The sequence below is a fragment of the Palaemon carinicauda genome, unplaced genomic scaffold (genome assembly GCF_036898095.1).
Source record: "Palaemon carinicauda isolate YSFRI2023 unplaced genomic scaffold, ASM3689809v2 scaffold141, whole genome shotgun sequence".
Lineage (NCBI taxonomy): Eukaryota > Metazoa > Arthropoda > Malacostraca > Decapoda > Palaemonidae > Palaemon > Palaemon carinicauda.
In genome coordinates this window covers 123,170-132,935 of record NW_027168938.1, presented here as the reverse complement: position 1 = coordinate 132,935, position 9,766 = coordinate 123,170, and the positions used below count along the sequence as shown (strand labels likewise).

General features: G+C 33.8%; 1 long non-coding RNA gene across 1 annotated transcript; it reads left to right on the top strand.

Moving 5' to 3' along the window:
- Nucleotides 1-1,067: 1,067 nt before the first annotated feature.
- On the top strand, nt 1,068-9,258 carry LOC137635562 (uncharacterized). Its single transcript, XR_011042719.1, has 4 exons — nt 1,068-1,125; nt 3,348-3,499; nt 7,745-7,788; nt 9,165-9,258. It is a non-coding gene; the product is annotated as an uncharacterized lncRNA (long non-coding RNA).
- Nucleotides 9,259-9,766: the final 508 nt, after the last annotated feature.

Genomic DNA, 9,766 nt, shown 5'->3' with positions numbered 1-9,766 from the left:
GCTTGAGAGTACACCGAGGCACACAATTCTATCTTATCTCTTCCTCTTTTATATTTTTATAATTTATATATGAAAGATCTATTTTAATGTAACAGTTTCTGAAATATTTAATTTCAATTGTTTATTACTTTTTAATATAGTTTATTTATTTCCTTTTTCGTTTCCTCACTGGGCTATTTTTCATGTTGGAGCTCTTGGGCTTATAGTAAATTAATATGTATCTGTCCCTGCAGTATTTGGCCTAAGGAAATAAGGGTAACATAAGATATATCGACTTATAAAAGGAAATATTTATTTTAATATTGTTACTATTCCTAAAATGTTCTATTTTTCCTTATTTCCTTTCCTCACTGGGCTATTTTCCCTGTTGGGGCCCCTGGGCTTATAGCATCCTGCTTTTCCAACTAGGGTTGTAGCTTAGCATTTAATAATAATAATAATAATAATAATAATAATAATGATAATAATAATAATAATAATAATAATAATAATAATAACTGAAATATTTATCTTGTCCTTCATTTTCCACTATTTGTTTATTTAATGGTTTATCAAGTACTTATAAACATCAATGTACATTTTTATATAGATAAAGTTCAATTTTGATAAACCCATGGTATATATAATTACGAAAAATCGAAATAAAAATCATGCATTAATTCTCAAAAAATTTTGAAAATCAGTTGTACATTTTTACATTTTTCATATAAAAAGTCATGGAATATATATAATATATATTCTGTATTATTCATTATTGTTTTTTATGCATTTAAATTAAACTGAATTTGAATTTTACTAAAATAATATAGAAATATCAGCTGTCCAGGATCAGCTGACTGAACAACCATTGCCAAGTTGGAAAAAATTCCTTCGTAAGTATTGCAATTTGAATCCACTCAAAATCATATATTAAAAAGTTTTCATTAATTTAAATTGCATTAAAATATCATTTAAAATTTTTAATAAATGAATAATAATGTAATTAACACGATATTTTTAATTTTATTAGGATTTTCTTTACGTTTGTATGCATTTCTTAACATTGTTGTCTGGACACACTGTCAGTTGTTTTTCTCCATTTAGTTTCCTCCGATAGCCCACCTTGAGCTACTATTTCCTCTATAAGTAAGTTATTTTAGGTGTTTTTATTATATTTTATTATATTTAATTAAAGTTTTAAGTACACGTGAACGGTAAAAGCTGCTTAAACTACACCAGGTCTTATAAATTACAGATTTTACGATAGAAGATTGAAATTTCAAAATCTCATGGCCAGACCTTTTGACCGGCCGTGTTTAGGGGCTATATATCTTTATATATTAATAACTACTATTTGATATATTAGTTTTTTTTTGGAAGCAGTTACGTTATTTCCTGAGTTATATTATCGTACGAGTTGTTATAGCAATGGGTTTGTCACATACAGTAGCTATTTATATAAGAAAAACGAAGTTTTTTTTTTAAACAGCTAATTACGTAAGAAAAATCATATTTTCTTAGATTTCTCGTTATTTTATTGTTTTGTTGATGATATTTTCATAAGAATATCCATCTTTTTTTTATTTAATCACCACCACCCTACACAAACCCCAGGTGTGAATTGGCCCTTGGGGGGGTTGTGAACCCCAGGGGAGAAAGTGTCTTTAGGGGGTGTGGCATTATAAACTACCCTTATGTCTATGATAATAACAGCTAATCCCAACATAACAAGATAAATAATAAAGAAATTCTTTATTTTTGCTAAATTAACGTGGTAATACCACTGGTGTAGTAGGTATGGGCTGACAGGGGGTTGGATTTTTTATATGTTCCCCCTAGGCCTCCAAAGCAGGGGAAAAAAATATTAATTTTTCCTTTCCTCACTGGGCTATTTTCCCTGCTGGGGTCCCTGGGCTTATATCATCCTGCTTTACTAACTAGAGTTGTATCTTAACAAGTAATAATAACAATGATAACTTTACAAACTCAATGCCCCAGTCCCCCAAATCTCTAACTACCCCTAGGGTGAAAAGACACCTTGGGAATGACTGTGATAGAGGTACCTTGCTCTAACACCGTTTTCTCCCTAGCACCATTTTCTATATCTTTAACATATTCCGATATCAAGCACAGTGATATGACGTCACTCGAGGGATTTTTGCATGGCCCGGGTTAGCTTCGCCCACAAATAAGCACCATCTCACTAATGGTTTCTTCTGGCAAGCAATATGCGGATGCGCAGTGCATGCCAGCTGCGTCTGTCACTATTTTTGGGACCATGATATGTTTTAGCATTTTTAAGCTGATTTAGGATGTCATATACAGTAGTCTTAACTTTTTGGTCCGTCTGATGTTTTTAGGTGAAGGGCTACGAACTTTGGTATGATGAATCAACATATTTAGGACACTTACTATCTGCTTTGAGAACACTTGTTTACTTAAAATCTAGAAAGTTTGGGAGTTATTACGGAAGCATGTTTAACTTGGTTAGTTTACAACCCTCACAAGTGTCAAACATGAGATTTATGACTAAAATGAAAGACGATTTTAACGAAAACTCAATAAAACCTATTTATTAATATATATCTAGAATCTGATAGGTCAATTTTAGATGAGGCTTGGTCAAATCGTCTGAGATAGAGATGCGTCAAGTGTAACGAATGCATAAACAGGTCTTTGTCTTAATACTTGTCCCTTGAAAACTCCCACTAGCCAATAGTAATACATTATCATTGGAGCGCTGTGCTCAGTGGGTGGAGTTACAGTACTGCATATGTAGATGAAAATTGTCTCAATGGTCAATGGGTATGAGTTAAGTTAAATGGAAACAAATGTACAAACTTAACCCTTTTACCCCCAAAGGACATACTGGTACGTTTCAGAAAACACATCTCTTTACCCCCATGGACGTACCGGTACGTCCTTGCAAAAAACTGCTATTTACAATTTTTTTTGTATATTTTTGATAATTTTTTGAGAAACTTCAGGCATTTTCCAAGAGAATGAGACCAACCTGACCTCTCTATGACAAAAATTAAGGCTGTTAGAGCAATTCAAAAAATATATACTGCGAAATGTGCTTGAAAAAAAAATAACCCCTGGGGGTTAAGGGTTGGAAAGTTCCAAATAGCCTGGGGGTAAAAGGGTTAATAAGAGCTAGTAATTGTGACACATGAAACATTAAGAAACAACTTGGAAAACGAGCAGACTTACAGTAACTAATATTTTTTCTCATCTTGCAATTGATTAAGGTCTATTAAATTTCTTATTTCTGATCTAGATATTAACCTTTAGCATCGTTGTTCAATTAGTTCGTTGTGCATGTTGCGTAAGATTGTTTTCTAATTCTGACCATCCTTTACATTCAGATTTCCCCGGACGGTTCCATCCTGTTCGTAATACTGGGCATGCAGTTAATTCTAATAGCCAGGCCTTCTCCATCATGAGGCTCAATACTACACAGTATTCTAGAAGTTTTATTCCAGCTGTGACCAAGTTGTTGAATGATCTTCCTAATCGGGTAAGTTAAATCTGTTGAACTTCAAAAGTTCAAACTCACAGCAAATGTTTTTATGTTGAACAGGCTTGCACAAGTCCATTTATAGTTCATAAATTAAATGTGTTTTAGTGTTATTAATGTTTTTAAAGTATTTAATTTTAATTTTTATTACTTATATCGTTTATTTATTTCCTTATTTCCTTTCCTCACTGGGCTATTTTCCCCTGTTGGAGCCCTTGGGCTTATAGCACCTTGCTTTTCCAACTAGGGTTGTAGCTTTGCTAGTAATAATGATGATAATAGCAATAATGTGTTTCGTAGAAATGTCGGGTTATTTACCAAAGAAAAATAGAAACGAGAACGTCGTAGGTGTGTGGAGACAAAAGAAATTTACAGTAATGATGAAAATAAGTGTTCCTATTGTCTGATTTTAAACATTGAATTACATATTTACTTGCGAGCGAAGCAAGCCACTGCTAAGCAAAAACCATTTGAGGGTTATGATATGAATTATAGGCATTTATGAGACCCTAATAGTGACCCATGTGATAGGTGTGTGCAACATATCCTCACCGCTTGAGAGAAGAGAGGAGCAGTGAATTATGTTTATTTGCGAGCGAAACAATTCGCGGCATAGAAAAATCCAAAGTTTTTGTAGTTGGTTAGGACGGACTGGGTCAAGTTAATGTGGGTAAATATTTACTATAGCACAACACTTCTAATGAAGGAAATAGGAAGTCTTGATAGTGTATAGGTACTTTGAAGTGTTCCGATACAAGTTGGGAGAAACTCTACTCAAATGGTTTTTGTTTAGACGTGGCTCCCCTCGCTCTCCAAGCTGAAAGGTAGCGAGAAATAGTTACCGGTACGTAGAAAAAGGTACAGAATTACAATCCAGGGAAGTGCTTGGCATATATTGCTGCTAAAGTAGCTTTATCCTACTAGGATATTCAGACTGTAGCTTGTATTTGACTAATGATTTAGGTATGAAAAGGTGAAAATTATAAGTGTATACATTTATTTTATTTAAGGAGTATTTCTGTAGGTTGGAAGTGTACTTACTTTAGGGAAGACTTTCTCTAAGGAAATGTTTTCCCGTCCTAAGTAATATAAATTTCAGATCTCGAATGTGAATCCATTGCTATTATGTTAGTTAGCAAGACTTCCTGGTTCAAGGTACAGTACTTCAATCCCAAAAATGTCTATTTTCAACTTAGGTTTAGAGCTTGGTACTGAACGATACAAGCCTTTATATAATGACGGACAGGGACTCGTGGATAGAACACTGTCTAACCTTAGCTTCCCTACCTAACCTAACCTACAAGCAGTGTCCTTACCTACTTACCTAAAGGGGAGCTAAGACCCCCATGGGAGTCCCCTTAGACTGCCTCATTCTTAGCGATAGGATTGAAAATAGACTACTGAAAACATACTATATCGTAAGAAATTATCTTGATGTGCATCGGTTTATCATTTATTATTATTATTATTATTATTATTACTACTTGCTAAGCTACAACCCTAATTGGAAGAGCAGGATGCAGTAAGCCCAAGGGCTCCATAAGTTTTTGTAGTTTATATATGAAAGATTTATTTTAATGTTACTGTTTTCAAGATATTTTAATTGTTCATTACTTCCCTCGTAGTCTATTTTCCCTGTTGGGGCCCTTGGGCTTATAGCATTCTGCTTTTCCAACTAGGGTTGTACCTTAGCTAATAATAATAATAATGATAATAATAATAAACAAAGAATAGTGTGCCTGGGTGTATCCTCAAGCAAGAGGTCTCTAATTTGACTTTTGAAGACTGATAGAAAGGTTATGGCATTACCCAAGGTAAAGATTAAAGAACAGTGGTTTGATTTTGGAGTGTCCTTCTCCTAGAAGAGCTGTTTACCATAACTAGAGAGTTTCTTCTACCCTTGCCCTTAAGAAGAAAGTAGCCACTGAACAATTACAGTGCAGTAGTTAACCCCCTTGAGCAAAGAAGAATTGTTTGGTAATTTCAGTGTTGTCAGGTGTATGAGGAGAGAGGAGATTGTGGAAAGAATAAGCCAGACTGTTCGATGTTTGCGTAGGCAGAGGAAAAATGAGTTGTAAGATTTGCTTTTTCGTAGGAACAAATCGCTAGTTTTTAACCCTTTTACCCCCGGGGTATTTGGAAATTTCCAACCCTTAACCCCCGGGGGTTATTTTTTCCCCAGCACATTTTGCTGTATATTTTTTTTTTTTAAATTGCTCTAACAGCCTTAATTTTTGTCATAGAGAGGTCAGGTTGGTCTCATTCTCTTGGAAAATGCCTGAATTTTCTCAAAAAATTATATAAAAAAAAAAAAAAATTGCAAATACTGTAGCATTTTTTTGCAGGGACGTACCGGTACATCCATGGGGGTAAAGGGATGAGTTTTGTGAAACGTACCAGTATGTCCTTTGGGGGTAAAAGGGTTAAGTTGTAACAGCCATACCCAGTCTCGATTAAAGGGATCACGTTTATATTGTTAAGAAAAATACATTTATCATTTGTTTCGGAATGTATTCAATGCATGAAGGTACACCATTCTGGTATCCTTGTTCGTTAGGCAGTAGAAATTTTTTGCACATAGAGAGTAACTGTTAGACCTTAACTCTTTTACCCCCAGGCTATTTGGAACTTTCCAGCCCTTAACCCCCAAGGGTTATTTTTTTTCAAGCACATTTTGCAGTATATTTTTTTTAAAATTGCTCTAACTGCCTTAATTTTCATCATAGAGAGGTCAGGTTGGTCTCATTCTCTTGGAAAATGCCTGAAGTTTCTCAAGAAATTATCAAAATTATGAAAAAAAAAGTAAATAGTAGTTTTTGCAAGGACATACCGATACGTCCATGGGGGTAAAGGGATGAGTTTTGTGAAACGTACCAGTACGTCCTTTTGGGGGTAAAAGGGTTAAGATTAGAATCCAGATGGGTTAAGACCATGTGAACAAATATAGTTTTTGGGAAAGTCATAGGTCAGGCTATTTTCCAGGGATTAAAACTGTCATAGTTGCAAGAAGATAGGTGGTTCTTCACTAGTCTTGGGTAGTGCCATAGCCTCTGTACTATGGTCTTCCACTGTCTTGTGGTAGAACTCTCTTGCTTGAGGGTACACTCGGGCACACTATTCTATCTTGTTTCTCTTCCTCATTGTTATTTTGAAGTTTGTATAGTTTATATCTGAAAGATTTATTTTAATGTTTTGTTCTTAAACTACTTCTGTAGTTTTTCCCTATTTTCCTTTTCTTCATATATGCAGTACCTATATACTGAATATGTATCTATAATTATATTTTGTGTAAACACATACACATATATATATATATATATATATATATATATATATATATATATATATATATATATATATATATATATATATATATATATATATATATATATATATATATATATATATATCTCTATTTATCACCGTAATCTCCTACGCCTATTGACGCAGTCATCTCTAATGAGCTTTTAAAACTATACTTCTCCATTCATCATCATCATCTACTTCATACTTCATAGTCCTCAGCCATGTAGGCCTGGGTCTTCCGAAACTTTTAGTGCCTTGTGGAGCCCAGTTGAAGGTTTGGTGAACTAATCTCTTGGAGTGCAAAGATCATGCCCAAACCATCTCCATCTACCCCTCAACATGTTCTCATCCACATATGGCACTTGAGTAATCTCTCTTATAGTTTCAGTTTCTAATCCTGTCCTGCCATTTCTTAATATTCTTCAGAGGGCTTTGATGTAAAATCTACAAAATCTGTTATTGTTTCATAGTTATACCACAACTCGTGTCCATATAGTAACACCGATCTCGTTAAACTGATATATAACCTGTAATATGTAATTTCAGGTGATGTGATTTAAAAATTTCACTTAACCCTTTAACCCCCCAGGCTCTTTGGAAATTTCCAACCCTTAACCCCCAGGGGGTTATTTTTTCCCCAGCACGTTTTGCAGTATATTTTTTTTAAATTGCTCTAACAGCCTTAATTTTTGTCATAGAGAGGTCAGGTTGGTCTCATTCTCTTGGAAAATGCCTGAATTTTTTCAAAAAATTATCAAAAATATGAAAAAAAAAAAATTTTATAGCATTTTTTTGCAAGGACGTACCGGTACATCCATGGGGGTAAAGGGATGAGTTTTTTGAAACGTACCAGTACGTCCTTTGGGGGTAAAAGGGTTAACTTAGCCATTGTCTGATTTGCTATTTTCAATCTCTCTGATATGTATTTATCTTTTTCAGGTTATGAAGCGGACTTGTTTTGCCCAGCAAACCTCCACTTATATGTAAGTGTAATTTTAAAGATGCATTTGTTACATTTTTTTTATTCTGTAGTTAGTATATTTAATGAACTTTTATCTTTAGTGTTTAATAGATTTAATAATTATATCTTCAATTACTGTAATCTATCATCATCATTTACCCCTATTGACGCAAAGGGCCTCGGTTAGATTTCACCAGTCGTCTCTTATCTTGAGCTTTGAAATCGATATTTCCCCATTCATCATCATCTACTTAAGTCCTCGGCCATGTAGGCCTGGTTTTTTAATGAATTAAATTAACTTATACACTTTCATAAATTTGATGAACTTTGTAATAGATTCAGTTAACTTTATTATTAAAGTAATGAACCTTAAATTGAATGACTTTTTTATCTAAATTTATGAATAAAATTGAACTGTAGTTACATTGTGTTGTTAACAATTAGTGTGTATATATGTTTTTAAGGTATGAACAGTAGAATAAAATAGATGTGACGTTAAACACCCATCTAGAAAGTTTTCAAAAGTTGCAATTTGTAAAAGAAGTGGTCTGTCTAAATAGGTATGCTGAAGGTAGTCCCCTATTTTGTCGTTTGGTCCTAGCAGAGACCTCGGAGTTTGTGGTGTTACAATATTCAATGCTTTACAGAAATCTCTTGATAATGGTCAGGAAATTTGGATGATTGGCCATGATTTTAGTGTTGTCTTTGAGTGAAGTAGTCATGGGGTCTCGCTTTTCAAACGTTGATAGTCACCATAGTGACTGGAAAGTTCAAACTCGCTGCAATTGCTCTACTGTTGAACAGGTTGACAAAATTCTATCTTCATAGTTTAATTTTTCTTTTTAAGATCGTTACTAGTCCCATTTGATTGCTTTCACCGGGCGACACAGGTCTCTCCCCAGAAATAGATTTTTCCTTTGTCAAAATCCCTTTATAATTTTTTATACAGAGATTGCAGCTTCGCTGTAATCATACTCCTAATACAGTACTGTACTCTGGTTTGTAAACTGTTGTAAGGTAAAATGCCTATTACATTTAAGATGTAATTGTTAAGGAATTTATGAAATAAGATAAAATCAATTTGTAATATGTGTAATATGAATGTGTGAATGAATATTTCGTGTATAGTTTGACATTCATAGTTTTCATGCGTTTTCTGTTTGAAAAAGAATTGTTAGATTTGAAAAAAAATTCATGATTGCACTGAATAACTTTCCCTGCTTGAGTAAATCACATTATATTAATGTATTCTGTTCCACTTTAAGACAGAAGACGGAAAAGGCCAAACTTGCAATTACTGGCAGTATAATCTATGAAGATATAAAGGTCTTATGAAAAATCTTATTGTTTTTGTATTTCAATTCTGTTGTCAATTTGTTGATATTTATTTCTTTTTAGGGGGACAAAGGATTGGCCAGAAGACGGGAGCCGAGGTGGAATAGAAGAAATTATGATGATCTGACTCTTCAACTCTTCATTCTTATTAAAAAAGTGAGTTTAACTTTTATTGAATTTGTCATAAAATTAGTTCGATGAACTAGGGGAAAGGTGGTGACTTAAAACATGTGTTTGTTGATAAAAATGCCTTGAAGATAACCCTTTTACCCCCAGGCTATTTGGAAATTTCCAAATAACCCCCAAGGGGTTATTTTTTTCCCGGCACATTTTGCAGTATATATTTTTTAAATTGCTCTAACTGCCTTAATTTTTGTCATAGAGAGGTCAGGTTGGTCTCTTTCTCTTGGAAAATGCCTGAATTTTTTCAAAGAATTATCAAAAATATGAAAAAAAAAAATTTATAGCATTTTTTTGCAAGGACGTACCGGTACGTCCATGGGGGTAAAGGGATGAGTTTTGTGAAACGTACCAGTACGTCCTTTGGGGGAAAAGGGTTAAGACCGGAAAGGCCAAACTTGGAATCATTGGTAAACCTAGTCCTGGCAGTATAATCTATGAAGATATAAAGGTCTTATGAAAAATCTTATTGCTTTTGTATTTCA